The following is a 19675-nucleotide window of genomic DNA, read 5'->3' as shown; positions in this document are numbered from 1 at the left end:
AGACAGGCACAGTCACTGAGCACTCATACACAGAGACACGTTGCATGGCTGTATACCTTTGTGTATGCTCACTAAGGATAAGGGATACATGATAGGCCTTTCAGAGCAAGCAAGGGAAATTATTTTTCACTTTCCGACCGAGGCCAAATAGCTGGTGCAGTGTAAATCAATTACGACGACAATACTAATTTCACCAGCTGGTAATTTTCGCCTCCATTTTCAATTTTCAAATGTGTGTGATTTTAACACACACACACTTTAATATGCATGCAAATTAAGGGTGGAGGTCTTGAACAATAACAAGTCTAAGGCTACAATCATGCAGCATAACATGGCTATGAATATAAGAATATTGGTGTTCATTTACAGATAGCACGCTAACCGTGCATTGTTGTTAAGTATTGGAAACAAGCCGATAATGTTGTTTATTTATCCTTGTCACGGTTCAATTTGTGTTCATTTGTTGCCAAGTGGATCGTTAAACAGCAGTCACACCTCTTTTGGCGACTCAGGAAAAATGCTCATTTGTACACGTTTGTGTGTGTGTGCACGCGTGCGTGTGAGTGAACAAGATGGACTATTCATGGACTAATGTGACATTATAATGGGAAATGGTGGAGTGTGTTTGTGCACCTTATTTGTCTGTATGTCTTCAGTAAATGGAAAGATGGGGTTGTGTCAACACTGGCATTATGATCATCAGGACAAAATATCTGTAATTGAATGGGATGATAAAATGGAAAATTGTGATGTTTTTCTCTTTTTTTTCCATTTTAATGGACCAACAAAAGAGCCCGTGTCAGTGGTAAGCCATCGGTTGTTATTGATTTCTTTCATATTTCATTATGGCTTCTTTCATTGCTTGGCAGTGCGACGCCTAAACAGCATGGCAGGTGTCCAGCCCAGGCAAGCTGGGAACGCCATCTTATAATATGATGCTGTCATTTTCTGTCATGCTCTCATTCTTCTTATTTCTTGAATTTACCACCTCTCACTGTTTTCATTCTCTCTCTCTCTCTCTCTCTCTCTCTCTCTCTCTCACACACACACACACACACACTTTCTCTCTGTTTTTTTTCATTTCGCTTTCTCCTCTGTCTATCCTGATGTCATTCGTTCTCCCTCCCCATTCACTTCAATTTCGTCTCTATCGCTATTGTCTACTGTACCTCTTTCAGCTCTTTCTCTACCCTCTCAAAATGTGCTCTGTTCCTCCCCCACATGTCTTCCATCCCTCAGCCTAGGTAAGTATACCACTGTGAACAGTGCTGGACTGGGGCGAAAAATCAGGTCAGGCATTTTCAGCCAAGATCGGTCCCTCAGGCATTGAGAGAGACAATGAAGCCTGTGACAACATTTTTAGTCATCTGTTACGAGCTACTTTGACCACAACAGCCAAAATGAATATTTACATCTGACTCTGAGAGGTCAGCTGTCGCGGCATGAGGACTGATACCGCTACATTGAGGGAAGGACCAGGCCAAACTCATCAGAAGTCCACCAGGGAAATGCCCTGTATGCCCTATAACCAATCCAGCTATGGCTGTGAAAAACCCTTCCAAGATTGCCATGGTGACATTTCAAAGCCCCACCGCCATAGTGGGACTTAATAATTTATGCCAAGATTTTTGTAGGGTTTATGCCGTGTCCAGACCAAGAGCGAACTACGCTGCCTGGTAGCGTGGGTAGCAGAAGAAGTTTCGCCTTCAATGCGCTGTATTCGCTCGAGACGCAGCATTGACATGTTTGATTCAGCTAATCACATAACGGCTCTGGCTTGACAGCCTGGGACAATCGGAGATATGAACGTTCCGATTGGTTGTCGCCGAACAGCGTCAGAGCGAGTTCGCTTGCGATTAGATTTAGTTTAAAGGTGGGATAGGAGATGTTTTTCTGGCACATATTTTACCATATCATCTGAAAAACTCCTCATGACGCCATAGCACCCATTGAAATAGAGTGTTTGGGAAAAAAACGAAATCTTTTGGTCCAGTGTAGAGGGCGTAGTCAGAAGAAAACGGCAACCAATAGAAGTAATACTCATCATCACTTCTATTGGTTTCTGACACGTCCATCAACCGCCAGCACTCACCCCTCCTCCCTGCGCGTTCACCGACTCGTGAACTTGACCGACCCCGCCCCCACCATTCATACACACGCGACAAGGCTCATCATCACTCGGCTAGTAGCAAGGTAACGAGAGTTAGCAGCAGGCTGAGCTACTTGGAAACTTTGGTGGCTTTTGCAGAGCTACAGGAAGAACTTTGGCTTTTGGAACACTAGACTACCGGTAACCATGTCAGGATAACATACTCCCTTCCCTTGGATTATCATCGGACTCGCAAAACCAGACTCCAACACGGGCTGAAAATTTGAAATGGGACCTGACACTCTTGGACACAGATGTCGGCTACGGCAGCGGCTTCAAATACGCTTTGGTGACCATATTTCTAATCGAGAGGTGAGATAATATATTTGTCTGTATAATATTTTGTGAATTGGTTTAGGACACAGTGGTGTCTTTTTTTTAAGCAAGTATCCATTGAGAGGGGTCAGAGGATTAGCTCAAGCTCCAACATATCTAGCTGCTACCTTGCTTAACATAGCTGCTACCTCAATCGCTTTATTTTTTGTGTGTTTTTCCCCCCTGTGGCATTTATTCTGTGCACATGAACACGTTTTCAGAATTGCTATGTGTAACTCAGACGGTTACTCTTGTGTGTTTTGCTGCTAGTTGTGCGAACGAGCCAGACAAACCAGCTGGGAGGAGGACGGAAGCACCCCTTCTCCATCCGCGTTCAGTTGCTAAATACGGATCCACCCCGTAGAAAGTAACCTACCATGTTTACGCACACATTACTTTGACCAGCAAAGCCCATGTCTTTCTAGTGGTTTACAAAAATATATCGTTTGCATGTTTTGCTTTGGTACGTCTCTGTTGTATGGCTACACTCGTAATAGTAGCAAGCACAAGCACAACCTGTTCGCCGCTCCAGCATTGCAAAATAGATTGCCTTGGGTTTTCAAATGTTTACATGATTGTGGGTGTAATGTTGTTAACTCGCTGATGTCGTTTTTGAGAAGACGGTAGTTTTGCATTTGATAAATACCACCTAATGACCATGACGGCTACACGGCAGATCTTTATTGTGATGGCTACACTGAATGATCACATGGAGATGCCGGTACATTATTTGTTTTACCCTGGTTATATTGAAATGTTCTGCTTTGTCCATTCCAAGGTGTGGTGTTTTCCATAGCTGCTCCTTGCTCCTGTTTCACAACATATCAAGGCTGCCAAGTAAATGAAGAATGAATCACCGCACACTGGTAGTTTATTTTATTCATGTTTGTGGGTATAATTTCGTCCAGTTGCAGATACTACTATCCTTTTTGGAATGATCTGCCTTTGAAAAACAATGGTTCTATCTGACAAAAGCGAACAGATCCTGTAGTTGTAATTGATACACTAAATCAGTGTTTCTCAACCTTTTTTTAGGCGAGGCACCCTTTCAATTCATGGAAAATTTCAAGGCACCCCAAACCAAGTAGCCATATAGCATCACATCCGATACCACACAAGCTTAGAATGTAACACATTAGGAGACACACGACCTACGTTCAAAGTTGCAGCTGGGGTGACCAATATTTACTTTATTGTGCGTAAATGGCAGATCAAAGATTCCACTGACTAACATTAACTTATCAATTTTGACAAATATGTTTTATGTTATATAATTTATTTATCAGCCACGTTTCCGCGGCACCCCTGAGGGGGCCCTACGGCACCCCAGGGTGCCCCGGCACCCCTGTTGAGAAACACTGCACTAAATTATGATATTCCTATGTGTGCGCGCGCACGCGCCAAGTTTTCAATTCAACACACTGGGACACTTTTCAGTCTTTGAGGTTGCTGGAATCAACACAGACTACCTCCATGCACCTTATCAGAACACTTTGCATGTTTTTGTATACTTGTCCCCTTTGTGTATTGCTGCTAATCTTTCTCTTTCTAGGTTCTGTTGGTTGCATGCAGATTGTGCCAGATGATTTATCTGTCTATGGTCTAAGCATGGGCTCTGTGCTAATATGCAATTTGTGCTCTTTTTTCCCTCAGGTCAACAGCCGACAGGGTCCTTCCACAACCACATACTTATGCCAGTAAAAGCCACAGCTTTTCTCCTCCAATCCAAGAAGCCTGGACTGCAGTCACCATCTCAACACACCAACCAAGAGAAAGGCGGATGGCTCAATTCAGTATGTAGTTCTGCAAATATTCTCAAAGGTCTTCACAGCCCCCCATGGTGCAGAATGCATTTACATTTATTTGTGTAAGGTCAAAACAATGCTGATTACAGAACATAACTAGGGCCATGAATGAAATTTGAGGTAGCAGCCAGCCATCACCTGATGGTGAGAGGTGGTCCTAAGATCAGAGAGAAGCAGGTTGAAATCCCATCCTTACCTCTCCCTACTTACACCTCCATCCACAGCTGAAGTGCACTTGAGCAAGGCACACAAGTCCACTTAGGTCCTGGGACTGTAGCCAACACCCTGTAAAACCCTGCTGTGTAATTTGATGTAATGAAGCCCTAATATAGTCTAACACATTGCTTGTTACAGATATGGAAAATTGCACAATAAAAGTTCCAGGACATGAAGGCTGCATACTGTGAACGTCAACCTTCAGGGCACCGTCCTGCGCAGAAGACTTTCTACCCTAAGAGGGATGGCTGACCGCAGACACTCACAACCAGGTGAGCCCAGATGAAGGAGTTATTTTTGGTGTCCCTGCCCCAACAACCCAGGTTACTTACATTTAAAATGTCACTGGAGCTACTGTCAGATATGTGATTTCTAATTCTGTTTATCTTTTTACAGCACAGACGCCTCCAACCTCAAACCAGGCCCTTCACAGTTGCTGCACTTACCCACCTTCCCAGAGTTTTTGTGTGGTAATGACAACTGTAAATATAGTATAAAGTAATGTATCTAGTGTCATGTGTAATACATTGTTTAAATTGTCCATACATTTCAATGACAGTAAATATTGGTGGACACAATTTGACTGTGTGGCTTTTTTTTTAATTCATTCTCTGACTGAAAATGCATGGTTACATAATTTATATATTCCACAAGACCACAATCAGAAGAACATTTGACAGGTTGCATTTATTTTCTATGTATGAAAAAAACAATGGTAACAAGACAAACGTGGTTCCAAACCAAAAAGGTGAGATGTACAGATGAATGCTCCTACAGATAATGAAAAATAATAAAAGTCTGCACACTGCCGGTTTGTGTGTTTTATACCGTACTCTGTATAAACCTTTTATATTGCTCTAGTGGAGCAGGGTAACCCTGGCTAATCCTGGGTATTGTACTGTGTATTACAAGGTCAGCCCTGTTCAAGTGCCCCATACTGTCTGCAGGCTGCATGCCTGAAGAGACCTCTCACCTGGTCCTACATCAGCCCAAAGTCTTATCAAAACTGAGAACACCACAGCATTTCCTTTCAATGTTCATGGGCATCTCCTTACAGATTGCGCACAGGCGCCAGGTTGGTTGTGCTACTGGGCTGTGACTGAGGACCAGATGTCATGTGCCAGGTCGAACATCAAACTGGGGTCACGGCGGGTCAGGGCACGCTGCAGTAACCGATGATTGAATCAAGGCCTGCAAAGCAATAAATACATTTTATGTAGTGCATTTTCTATTTGATGATGGGGACTAAATAACTCTATTGACAATAAGACCAATATGGACATAAGCAATCATTATTGTGTATATAAATAAAGATGTGCCAATTATATGCATACAACGTTTTCAGTCAATTTCTTACAAACTGGTGTTGTGCCAGGGGTTACACAGATGTATGAAGTAGATGGGCTTTTATGGATGTACTTGAACTACCACTGGCGTTGTGCACCTACAACCATGTAATATCACACTACTACACTACTACCGTTGTGATAACATCCATTACAATTTCGACTATGATTTTGGGGCACAAGTCAAAGCCCTAGTGTGTGTGTGTGTGTGTGTTTGTGCGTGTGCGTGTGTGTGTGTTTGTGCGTGTGCGTGTGTGTGTGTAAGCGCACGCGAGCACAAGGAAGCAGACAGCGGGGGACAAAGGGGTCCGTTGTCCCGGGCCCAGGGAGAGAGGGGACCCAAAAATTGGGTCCTCATTACATTGTATGTATTGGATCGGGGGCTCTTTCAAATGACTTTGTCCCGGGCCCGGCCAAAGCTGTCAGTGGCCCTGTGTGTGCGTGCGTGTGTCTGAGTTCCCTCCCCTCAGTGTTGCTCTTAATCCACCTCTACGCCCTCAGCACATTATGCCAAGTGCACATTATCCTCCACTACCACTGGCGTTGTGCACCTACAACCATGTAATATCACACTACTACTCATAGGAGTAGAAATATTGTAATGGTTATCACAACAGGTGTACTCGTGTAGCCTACTCGTGTTGCGATATAGAGTACATCCGTTGTGATAACATCCATTACAATACTTACACATCTGGAGGAATACAGCAGGACAATGTTATTGAGGGATGAATGTACATCCTTACAGTTAGCAGGGCGTCAATTCTGTTGGAGTCTCCCTAATCAAACCGACCTCTGCTGCGTCTATCTTCCTCCTCCTCCATCTCTGGCCATCGGTCCTACTGGGCTGTTAGGTCGTTATGATTGTGATGGGCCAGGAAAGTCAGAGCTGGAGCTCTCGTGGTCGTGGAAGGTCTAAAGCATATGAAAATATCGTCAGCCAAAACAATTTCATTAGCGTTGATCAGTTCGGTTGTTTTTCTTTACTCCCTCTGTCCCTGTGTCTGCGCGTGCGACAACCCAAGTGAAATCTGAAGTCATAGCCTAAAACACTACGGATTGTGGTGTCGGGCATATATAAATACAATAGTAAAATGTATACTGCGGTACACATCTGTCAAAATAAATCCATGTGTCAGTACTGTAGCTACTGGCTAGAACTACTGTCTAGGGATGACAGTATAGCATCTGTCATCAGTGTTAGGAAGTTAGAATGAGATATCTAAGTAACACGTATCAAGTCAAGTTCAATAACTAATCTAGTATACATCTACTGTCATCAATATTTCTTGAAATGGCAACCATGACGGCCTGTGCGTTTATTGTGATGTTGAACATTCTTACCGTAGCCGGAGACAGTGCCATGGCTGGAAGTTAGCTTGGCTAGTCGCTTTGTCGTGGCTTCTAGCCCGCCCCCCGCCTCGTGAGCTCTCGTGGGTTCCCGGGATAATCCGAACACTCGACAGACTGCATGCGCGTTCATGTGTTTTGAAGGCGTGGCTTTGAGGGGAGGGCTGAAGGGAGAGGCGGGCTGTGTATTTTCAAAAATATAGCTCACAGGAACCGTTTTTCAAAGATCTCCAACCCTACCTTTAATCTTAAAAATTCGCTCTGGTCGCGCAAGAAGCTTCGCTACTGGCGAATTCGCTTTGGTAGCGCAGGTCGCGTGTCCTCCATAGAGAAATAATGACTTCCGTCGCTTCATTCGCTCCGTTCGCTCTTGGTCTGTACACAGCATTTAGGTGGAGGATGTTGGGGGTAGGGAAGCCGACAGGAGGCGACAAAGGGGACACTTGTCCCAGGCCCAGGGAGAGAAAGGGCCCACAATTGAATCCTTGTTACATTGTAGTGACTGGGTTTGGGGCCCTTTCAGATGTCTTCGTCCTGGGCCCAGCAAAACCTGTCAGCGGACCTGGTGGGGGATATCCCCATCCATGATGCCTCCATGCAGTGTGCGTGCATTCATGTATCAGTGTGTTTGTTGAGGTGCAGGGAACTGGGGAGAATGCATGCTGCTCATAATTGTGTGTGTGTGTGTGTGTGTGTGTGTGTGTGTGTGTGTGTGTGTGTTAAGCCTTTGACTTCGATATTCGATATTCGAATATAAGTCGAATGTTAAGAAAATTCGAGACATTCGAACGAATATTAATTGGCCATTAATATTCGAATCTGACTTGGGTATTGCTTTTTTGGGTATTTCATTGTTATTGATTAAAATCATTTCCTTGTAAACATCGCAATTCACAGTCTCAATTTATTTTTTCCATGGCTGGTTAATCACTACAGCTGTGTTGAGGAGAGTCGCGTGCGTGTGGCTCATCTCTCTGTGTTCCGTAGCAGGACACTTGCGGCAGGCAGTCTCCCCCTGAGTCCGCATAACAAGCAGATGAGTGCTGCAGAGTTCCATTCAAGTGAATGGTTACAGTTAATAAACAAAGCATCATCACATTACTTTCTGGAGTTGTTGACGAGTTTCTGGAATTATGTGATTCAACCCACAAGTACCTGTGATTACACCAAGAGTAAGATAATAACTTCTTGTTTTTTGGATTTTGACCAAATTAGCTTCGTTGGTCTGGGTGTCAGATCAGGCAGACTCCAGGTGATGATTTTGTTAGCATGCTTTTAGCATGTTTTTAGCGCACTGCTAGTTTGTGTAATGTTCGTTTTTAGACGAGAGCAGTCATCTTACCTGGACCTACAAACACACTACCTAAATGTCCGTCATTAGTGATAGAAAATAAATACATATTTGTTGATATTGGTGCTGTGTGCTCAATTCTCATGATTCCCATATGATCCAATTCAAATTTTAACTTGGGCTACAAGTTTGACATGGCTGCTAGCTTTGCCATGTTTTAATCTGCATTCACACCTCTAAGTACCGTCTTCTTATAAGTGCTGAACGATCGCTAAACAATAATGGCTGGTTGAATGCATGTTGTTAATGGGCCATTAGGCTACATCTCTGGTTGGAATAGCCTTTTACTAGTCTTACTGACTGGGGGAAAGAATAACTTCAGCTTGACATCAGGTCTAACTGGGGCAATTTTAATGGTAAAAAATATGGATAAATATTCGAATATATTCGAATATCGTTTTTAATTTAGAAACGAACTTCGACTATGATTTTGGGGCACAAGTCAAAGCCCTAGTGTGTGTGTGTGTGTGTGTGTGTGTGTGTGTGTGTGTGTGTGTGTGTGTGTGTGTGTGTGTGTGTGTGTGTGTGTGTGTGTGTGTGTAAGCGCACGCGAGCTCAAGGAAGCAGACAGCGGGGGACAAAGGGGTCCGTTGTCCCGGGCCCAGGGAGAGAGGGGGCCCAAAAATTGGGTCCTCATTACATTGTATGTATTGGATCGGGGGCTCTTTCAAATGACTTTGTCCCGGGCCCGGCCAAAGCTGTCAGTGGCCCTGTGTGTGCGTGCGTGTGTCTGATTCCCTCCCCTCAGTGTTGGTCTTACTCCACCTCTACGCCCTCAGCACATTATGCCAAGTGCACATTATCCTCCATTCATCTGCAGCCGCCGCTGCTATTAGTGTCCCGACTTATTCAGGAAGTTGTCACTTGCAGGTACTAGAGCACAGAGAGCCACCACATGGGGCCCCATCACAGCTGCACCTGTGTGGGCCACATCTGGGCCGCGTCACTGCAACATCTGGGCCGCATCACCGCTGCATTTGGGCCGCGTCACTGCCACATGTGGGACATATCAGGCCCCTGTCACTGCTGCTTTAGCGCTGCATCACAGCCCCTACTGGGACCCAATTTCAAGTACTCAAGCACAGAGAGGAAGCACAGGGACACCATCAGAGTGCTGGACCATATTTTAGCTTCATCAGGGTTATATCACTACTGTGTAATGCTGAGTCGCATCATGCAGCATGACGCCAGTAGTGAGAGTAACGGAGGTCAACAAGCAGAGTGTGGCGTGGAGCGCTTGTAAATCTCTCTCCCGAAGCCTCATACAGTGCTGGAGCGTTGTGCTGTCGGACCGGCCTTTTAGCTCAGTGGTATTGTACTGTGCCTCCTAGGGCTGGGTAAAATTTCGATTTTATCGATAATCGATCGATTTCATCTAAAATTCACATAATCGATTCACAGGGCACAAAATCGATTTTTTGGTTCTTTTTCTTTTTGTTCTTTTTGTTTAATTTAGGTCTATGGAAAATACCCAGTAGGTATTAGTCAATTAGGCCTAGGCCTACTTATTACAAATTAGCAATCTGTTAACACTGTCAAGCCACAGCCCTTTGACATTTTTATATAAAAATAGGCAGCAGTATCTTTTGGGGGAAATCCTGGCACCAAGAGGGGAACGGATTGAATCGATACAGGAACATGGCTGCGAAACCCAGCCCTAGTGCCTCCCATTCCGAACTGATGCGTTGACCAGCAGGGGGCGAGTTCACAGGCCCAAGGGGGACGGACTGCGCGGGAATACCTCAGTTACATGTGCATCTCTTAATTCCCCTGTTACATCTGGGCTGCATACTGTATGTGCCAACGTCACTGTCATTGCCACTGGCATCTCTACCACCCCTTATCTGCCCGACGGACGCTGTGTCCCTTCACGTCGCATCATGTCCCATCACGCCATAATGTAATGTGCCGTCCCATTTCATCTCCCCCGTCTGCACAGTTGTGGGACGTTAAGTAACTCAGCCAAGCAGGAAGACGCCTCAAAACCTGCTGTTGGATACTTTGCATGGTATCATCAGAGTCGACTCTGATGAAGACGCACTGCTTCGAAACGTTTGTCATGCTCGCACCACAATAAAATCAGAAAAACTTATCCTGTGTGCTCCAGTCGTCCTTGGCCCAGTCTCCTTTGAAGTGGACCAGCTTGCTCCAAACACACATACACATGTTCATGTTGCATTTCAGAGACAATGATCTTAAACCTTCATAATGTATCTGGAACATATTCTATATGCTTTTTATCATGACCGTGTTTACATAAAAACAGTGAAGCACTCAAGCTGCATCTGGACTATGTATTCTCATCTGCCCAGATGGTCTTGTTCACACAGACACACACACACACACACACACACAATCCTGACGTGTGTTTACAGATGTGGGCAATCTGCTCAGCGCAGGAATATTTCAAAGACATCTCGAAGTGAGAAAAAAAACAGGAAAAACGTATAATGGCGGATCGTTTCAGATGCTGCTTTGCGAGTTTTCTTGCCGACTGATTAACAGTCTCAATGTCGTACAGGAAGTAAGATCTGAGCGTGCTCAGTCTCTGTGTTCTGTTTTGCTCTATTCCATCCACTGCCTGAGGCGAGGAGATGAGAGAGTCCTTGGAATTAAACACGCTACTGGATGAGGAACTGCTCCAAAGCGTTTTGCTATTTTTTTCTTGTTTGTTTACTCAAGTTAAAATTCAACTTGTGGTTTTTCGGCAGCAATCGTTTATGTTATGCTGCCCTTGTATTTGCCCTTGTACAGTACAGAAAGTGTTTGTGGATTTTGTTTTTCTTCGTTTGTTTGTTTTACATTGCTCAGGTTTTTTTTTCTTAATTTTATTGTTTTTCTGTCATGTCATCCTTTGACCTTTTTCTCTCACGCATATCATAACCTCTTGCATCCAAATCGAATCCCCACCTCTTGCAGACTATCCACCGACTCCATTACAGCACCGTCCGCCTGAGAAATGTCTACTCTCTGTCCTTGACTTACAAGGTTCTCTACTCACAACTTTCACATTGTAAAACAAACACACATTTCTGCAACTTAAAATGTTTAGTTGTGATATTGTGTATGAGGGTTTTTCTCTATGGTTTTTCTGTATGGAATTAGATATCATACTGTAAGTATCATCATACTTTATCTCCACTGAAAGATAAACATGTTGATACCAGTTTTTCTTTATATTACATTATATCATTATATGAGCCGTTTCTGCTACAGGGAAAATCCATGTGTTGTCCTCTGACGTTTATTATTCTTTTACTAACAAATGCTTTGCTGTGTACTTTCCGTAAATACGTTGATTGTAATCACACTAAAACAAAACCCTGTGGCTGCTGTGTGTGTCTGTGTCTGTGTGCCTGTGTGTCTTTGGTGAGTGATACACTGTATTTCTTATATCACCTCTGTCGCAGCTGGACCTCTCCCCTGACTGCCATAATAACACAGAAAAGAACACCCTCCTCAGAGCACTTCTTCATCTGCCATCCTCTCACCCTCTCAGGACCTTATCATAAGGGCCACATGGGCCAGACAAATGGACCTCCCACTGCTCCCTAGCCACACTCCTCTCCTCTCCTCTCTTTCACAGTCGTCCCATCTCCCTTCTCTGATTCCCTCCTCTTCTCCCCTCTCCTCCTCTCCACCCTCTCTCTCTTCTCATTTCCTCTCGCCTTCTTTCCAATCGTCTCGCATCTAGTCTCCTCTCTTCTCATCTCCCCCCACTGCTCCCCAGACACTCCTCTGCTCCACAGTCCTCTCAGCTCCTCTCTTCTCCTCCACCCTCTCTTCTCATTTCCTCTCGCCTTCTTTTCTCTCCCCTCCTCTCCTCTCATTTCACATCTGGTCTCCACTCTTCACTCTCAGCTCCACAGTCCTCTCCTCTCCTCTCATTTCACATCTGGTCTCCACTCTCCTGTCCTCCTTTCCTCTCTCGTCAAAGCTCTGTGACGCTGCTGTCAGGCCACCAGACCGTATCTTTAATAACCATGTGTAATGTAGACCATATCTACTGCAGTCACACCAATCCTGCTCCTGCATACTGCTGCTGATGTGCTTCAACATTGCCACGCTCTGTAAGCACAGAAGTGTGTGCGTGTGCGTGTGTGTGCATGCATGTTGCTGATGCTCCTGCTACTGCTGGTGGTATGCTTCACATATCCACGCTTGGTGAGCAGAGAAGAGAGTGAGACAGCTAGAGAGAGAGAGATGCTGTGTGTGTGTGTGTGTGTTTTAGAGAGAGAAAGATGGTGTGTGTGTGTGTGTGTTTTAGAGAGAGATGATGTGTTTTAGAGAGAGAGAGAGATGACGTGTGTGTGTGTGTGTCTGTGGAGGTCTCTAGGGCCGGGGGGGTTGGTGGAGGACACCCCAAGTGGCTGTGACTTGGGCTGCTCAATCATAGGAAAAATCAATATCAACAATTATTCAAAAGAAAGAAGTTTACCTGAGTGAACCCGATGACGCACAGAGGCGAAACACGTTGTTTGCTCTGAATAAATGAGCATAAAGTCATGTTCGGTAAACTTCTTTCTTTTGAAGTATTGAACACTCCTGTGTTTACCAGAAGCTGTGCATGGATCTTTGAACTGGTCAATATCACAATTATTTCAGTCAATATTGATATCACAATGTTTTCAAATATATATTTTTTAAGAAAAATAATTGTGCCAAACAATTCACGATCTTCCCTCCCTTCTGCAGTGTGAGTGGAGAGCCATAGAGAAGTACACAGTGGTGTTCTGCATGAGCGTTGGGTATGGCAAGTCTGCACTGTGCTCGCAACCTGGCTCAAGTGGAGGGGAATGTATTGCACGTAGAATGTACTGCACATAGCGTAGCCTACCTTTTGGTAGTATCAGAGGGTGTTTATGGGTAGTACGAGAGAGGAATCTCGCGGCTTTTTTCGGGTGGTACTGTCCACTAAGTGGCGCCATCCAGACAGCGCAGAGGAGCGCCAAGGAGCGCAGAGGCTGTTAGAATGAATGGGGTCCATGGAGCTCATCCACAGATGCTGCCATTGCTTTGGGAGAGAATTGGTATCGTTGTTTCATTTTATTTTTCCCAAAGGCAGGATGAATTATCCTTTCAAACAGCACTTAGTTTGAATGTTTAAACTCTCTGGATCTTTGTAAAATACGTATTTATTGTCAATATAATGTCACGAGTGGCTTCACACACTGCGTTTGGATTGGTCGGCCGGCTGCATTGCTGTGATCACGACGGCCGTAAAGCAATTTTGTTAGCAAGATGCTAGCGGAGCCTGACTCATAAATGCCAATGCTGTAAGAAATCAGAAGGACATAACTCTCAGGTTATTGCACATTTCATTTACATCCACATTGGTTTCTCAGAACTTACAATAATATTGTCAAGTTTCAGCCGACAGCGAGCACAATTGTCAGTTATTAGCGCCAGCCTTATGGGCTCTGCTGTCTCGACAGCGCTCTCTAGGTGAACTGTAGGCACGGGCTGGAGGGCGAGATTGAACACTGTATGTAAACCCACTGTGGTAGTATAGACAAAAAAAAATGTTTCAACTTGACATTATGAAATCTGATATTGTTTGAAAGCAATATTGCACAGGCCTACTGTGACCATGTGACCACAAATCATCATATTATGAACTAAATATCAAAAAACTAATGTAGGAAGTACAAACATATTGTATTATATCGATTCAACTGTTCAATACTGAACTGAAAAGACACATAGTAGACCTCAATTGAACCCCAAGCATCTGGGATTAACCAATTTAAGACACTGAGGGCTGTGGGAGAAGAGGGGCTTGGATGGAAAAGATGAACTGCATGGCGAACACAGTTTAATATGATGCGCGTGCACACACACACACACACACACACACACACACACACACACACACACACAATATCAATGTAAAAGATGGCACAAACCATAAAATACACACAGACACAGACACAGTAACAAAGGGCGCCCAAACCATAAAGCTGTTTCCACATTTAGGCCCTGGCCGCCCGGCCATGCTATGCAGCTTAGACTAATACTAATACCCCGTGCATTTAGCCATGATGCACACTGGAGCACCAGAGAGAGTAATGTGGCATACTAAAGCTGCAAGGACACATTAACAGGCACACCGCTTTTAACAATGACCTCCTTCATCTCTCTCTCTCTCTCTCTCTCTCTCTCTCTCTCTCTCTCTCCTTTTTTCACCTCCTCTTCCCCCTGACAGGTTGGCCACATTATCTCTCTTCAGCATATGCCAACAATGTGTCCTCATTGGCCACAGTTCATCTGTGCTGATGAAACGCTCGTTTGCTCATCAGTTCGCCTCAGGCCCTCTCTACTGTCTGTCAGTCAGTCTTTACGGTATTAGCGTGTCAAATAGCATAGCACCGGGGCACATGGTGCCAGTGTGTGTGTGTATGTCTGTGTCAGTATGTCTGTGTGACAGACAAAGGTGTGTGTGCGCGTGTGTGTCTTTATGGTATTAGCGTGTCAAACTGCATAGCACCAGAGGCACATGGTGCCAGTGTGTGTGTGTGTCTGTGTTAGGGTGGCCATCGGTCCGTTTTTACGACCTGTTCACGACGTTCGTGTGTCCCTCTCTTTGTCTTTCCTTTCCTCCTAGCCTTTTGCTTATGGCCTCGAGATGCGAGGCAACGTCATTGACGCAAACTAGACCTTGACAGTCGGTCGCATTTCCGATATCTGCGGCCGCCATGTTACTCCAGATATAACCCCAGACCTAAATGCCTTTACAACGATACGAGGGTTCTCACAACTTTACAAACAGGGCAAAGAAACGTCTTTCTGCACGGGCGCTGTCTGTATTTTGAGCTCGTGTTGTTGGTTATCCAGCGTCTGCATGAAAAAAAAAAAAAGGTTGACAGAAGCGGTTTGCCTCCCTTAAAACACCGCTGATAAACAGACTTCTGACCAATTTTGAGTAAAGTAAATCAAATTAATTCTTGGCTATTAGGCCTACGAATGCATGACTACCCAAAATACATTAAAAAAATATATATACAAAAAATATGAAACAGCCTACACAGACAACAACGGAAGGATTTGTCTATCGTAACCTGCCGTCTCTGATACAATATTAAGATAGTGGTACTGATGACTCCTTTATCCGAGTGAGGTAATGAAATGCGGAAATCCTTCCCCCAAAAAATATTGTTTTACAAGTAAAACTGTTGTTGGCAGCTGAGTTAGTCTGAGGTAAGATGGCAGCACTGTTCCCTGATTTCTGCCTACAGTTTAGAACGCCAACTTCACTGTTTTCTCCACGGAGGCGGAGATTCGGCAAGTCGAAGCAATGGGTGCGCGCGAGGACGCTAGGTTAGAAAGTTAAGGGGCGGGGTTGTCCGGCCGAAGTCCGGACAGCTGGTCACCCTAGTCTGCGTGTGTGTGTGCGCGAATACCTGTAGCATAGCACCGGGGGCACGTGCTGCTGGCCAGGAAGTAGTGGAGGGATGTGTGTGTGTGGGTGTGTGTGCCTGTATGAGAGAGGGAAAGAGAGAGAGAGAGAGAAATATGGGTGAAGAGATCCGTTTCTAAAAGCTGTCATGATGTGTGGTATCGAGATGATTTGTGTTGTGATTTCCTACGCCTCTGTGCCGAATTGGCCAGTTTGTGTGCGTGCGTGCGTGCGTGCGTGCGTGCGTGCGTGCGTGCGTATGCACAAATGCTTCACTCTGCACAGGGCTGCTCGAATGGTATGAATAATAATGCCATGCCCACTTTGATGTGGATGTGCCTCAGAATGTGTGTGTGTGCACGTCCGTGTGTGCACGTCTGTGTGTGTAGTGTGTACAGTAGTTTGTCGACCGCATACTCGCCTTCGAGCTTTTCATCTTCCTAACGCTGCATGAATGCTACCCTCTCCAATTCCATATGACCATGACGTGCTGCATTTCCTGTCCCTTATGCCTCTCTGTGCTCCGTGTCTGTTCCTATTGCTGCTGTTTGGCCACAGTCCTCTTAATCTGGGCTTCTCCTCGGAGAAAGGGGCTCTATTTTGGAACCATCTATTCCTATCCATCAGGGAGTTAAAGCACTCTGATTGTGTGTGTGTGTGTGTGTGTGTGTGTGTGTGTGTGTGTGTGTGTGCGTGCGTGCGTGTGTGTGTGTGTGTTTGTTTGTGTGTGTGTCTTAGTCTGTGTGCGTGTTGTTTTTTGTTTGTGTGTGTGTGTGTGTTTTGGCATTTGAGCTGGGATTTGGTGTGTGGTTTGTGGGTGTGTGTACATCTGTTCCAAACAATTATGATGCCTCTCATATCTCCAACTGTACTGACAGAGACATGCACAGAGAGAGAGAGAGAGAGAGAGAGAGAGAGAGAGACTGGAAATACCCATTATTATTATGGCCCTGATGAGAACGGAAAATAAAACTCTTTCAGTTCGAGTCTCCATGGCCAGCATGATGCTGCTGCTAACAGTTTGCTCTCTGGCGATGCTCATGTTTAGATGTCTCCCTCTCATCCCCAACAGGGCTGTTGTGACATGCTGTCACAAAGTACAAAAGAGAGAGAACCGCCGCTGGTGTGCACTTGCTGCAAACAGCATGAAGTAGATGTGCTGAAGTCGTGGTGCGATCTCACATCGACCTTTTTTTTCCTTGTGTAATTGACTGAAGAAAAGAAGGATCGTTAGACATTGGGCGTTCCTTTAGTACAGCTACAAACATTATAAAAAATTGTGGTAATTATAGTAATTTGCAATGTATAGTCAAGATTAAGGGTGATATGAATGAGACTGAAAATATGATTAAAATGCTTTTAACCCATTGACGCCTGAAGCACCTGCAGAAATGGGTGCTAAATGCCTGAGCCATTTTTGGGAAAATGTACTGTCAGCCTATAAAAACCTACATATCTTATAAAAACAAGACATTAATTGTATTTAAAAGCTAAGACCCTCCTCTTCGATTCAAATATGTTCATTCAGCTTTAACATGACCACGTTTTTCATTTAAAAAAATCGGAAATCTCATAAGTCTGAATGTAACGTCATGCAGCTCCAGGCACCAGGGTCAATGTTGCGAGACGCAACATCCAGCATCAATGCTTTTAAATAAAGTGCACAGCCTGATGATGAATTTCCCAACGTTCGTAAAGCTTGGCAGTGAGATCTAAGAAAGCTTATGGACCAAAGTCTGTCCTGCAATAATGTCACCGCTAACTTAACTTTTAATTTATGTACATGCCTAAGACATGTGACACACAGTGAGCAGGGAAGCCGACATTGGTGGCCAAATGAGTCTGATGTCCCAGGCCCAGGGACCGTAGGGGCCCTTTCAAATAACTAAAGGGCAGATTACAGTTGTGCCTCTGCGTCCTTTGGGTCTTGTGGCTAACCACTTTTGCTGGTAATGCATCTGCGCACAAGGTCTCATGTCACAAGAAAGCATACATATTAGGCTTAAGCCTGGGCCCAGGCAGAGCTGTCAGCGGCCCTGCTAGTAAGCAAGCTCTGCGTTATTTCCTGGAAGGTAGACTACATTTCCCAGAAGCTGCCAGGCTGCTGCCACCACTACCCCATGGTGTGCAGCTCAGCTCTCCCAGTAGACCTGAGTGGAGTCTCTGCAGTGCTCCCTGCATAGAGGTAGAGCATTAGACTAGGGGTTACACAGCAATTAACGGCAGCACTGGGAAACGGCACATGCAGCCTCCCATCTTGTGTAGGTGGTGGAGGCACCTTTGGTCAATGCAAGTCAATGGAGAACACGCCCACCTCTATCAAAAAATTGACTGAAACTGTGTGAACATTAATCAAAGACCAGATTTGAAACGTCAAGCGAAATATCTACCTAAATCATATCACTCATATCAAGTCGATAAAATACGAATCAAAATCAAATTACCGTATTAATTATGTAGATATTTAGCAACACACTTAAACTATTGTGCCTGTATAGTGTCTTGATGAACATTTTCACATTATTAAGCCATTTTTTGACAGAGGTAAGCCCCCTTTTTCATTTATTTCTATTTCTCAGGTCTACCTCCAAAAATGGCTGCCACGGACCTCTAGTGTAATGTTCTGCTTCTATGGATCCCTGTGTCTCTGCAGTGCTCCCTGCATGGACCCCTAGCCACTGTGTCTCTGCAGCTGCCCAGGAAAAGGACTTATTCTAAACAAAATTGAAAAAGCAGTGTTTCCTATGTGTGAACCAGAGGCACATCTTGTCACCAGGCTAGGCAGGCAGCCGCTTGGGGCCCCAGATTATGAATAGCTCTCACACTTTACTACAGTAGTGGCAATTTTGGTTAAAATGTTCAATCCTTAGAATTTTCGCTTGGGGCCCCACCTGACCCTAGAATCGCCTCTGGTGTGAACCCTGTGCCCACACAGGTATCACTATCTGTTATGGAGTTATGAATTAGTATGATCTTGGATGCCTATTTCTGATGTGGACATGAGTTCTGCTATATGTATTTCTGCTCTTCCTGTAATGTATAGTCCCAAAGGCTGCTAAACTGCTTGCCATCACATCCACTGCTGTGCAGATTTCACAGCAGTCCTGAGTAGAGCAGGGAATGCTCCCTAGCCATGCTACCCAGGAAAAAGGCTTATTCTCTGGGGCTAGCCGTGGACTCGACCTCCCCCTGTGACCTTGAGGTCCCTCCCTGAGGCGTGTGGGGTCACCCGCGCTACATTAGTCAAAGTAGAAATTAGCCCTCGCGCCATGGGCATTCTCATTTGTCTTGCAGTGTCAGAAATGAATGCATGTGCACACGCTGCACTGCATGGCTCTCATCCGCTCTCCTTTCTCGTCTTCGTTTAATTTATAAATTTTGCCCAACCCCCCCCCCCCCGCTTTTTTGCCTTTAATCATATTTAAGCTTTATTTAATTTGCACGCGGGGTCCTGTATCACACCGGGAGACAAAAAGCTGAGCATGATGCATTGCTTACTGTTTTTTGCGTAATGGCTGAACTTCATCATCAGCAGGTTTTTTTTTTGCCCTCAAGAAAACACATAATTATAGCCGTGAATTTGTTTGTAATACACCTTATTAATTTACTGGTGGTGGCTCCTGGAAATATGGGATGCTATACAACATGCTATTACTCACATCAGGTTTGTAAAAGGTGCAGTCCCATTGTGTGGAGTCCCATCTGTGTGTGTGTGCGTGTGTGTGTGTGTGTGTGTGTGTGTGTGTG

General features: G+C 44.9%; 1 long non-coding RNA gene across 1 annotated transcript; it reads left to right on the top strand.

Annotated features, from left to right (window-relative positions):
• The first annotated feature begins 3617 nt into the window (after positions 1 to 3617).
• On the top strand, positions 3618 to 5445 carry LOC134460098 (uncharacterized). The gene is made up of 3 exons (XR_010036978.1): positions 3618 to 4257; positions 4624 to 4757; positions 4882 to 5445. It is a non-coding gene; the product is annotated as an uncharacterized LOC134460098 (long non-coding RNA).
• Positions 5446 to 19675: the final 14230 nt, after the last annotated feature.

Source organism: Engraulis encrasicolus, chromosome 12 (assembly GCF_034702125.1).
Source record: "Engraulis encrasicolus isolate BLACKSEA-1 chromosome 12, IST_EnEncr_1.0, whole genome shotgun sequence".
NCBI lineage: Eukaryota > Metazoa > Chordata > Actinopteri > Clupeiformes > Engraulidae > Engraulis > Engraulis encrasicolus.
The sequence above is the reverse complement of the archived record's forward strand: the minus strand, read 5'-3'. Positions and strand labels throughout refer to the sequence as shown.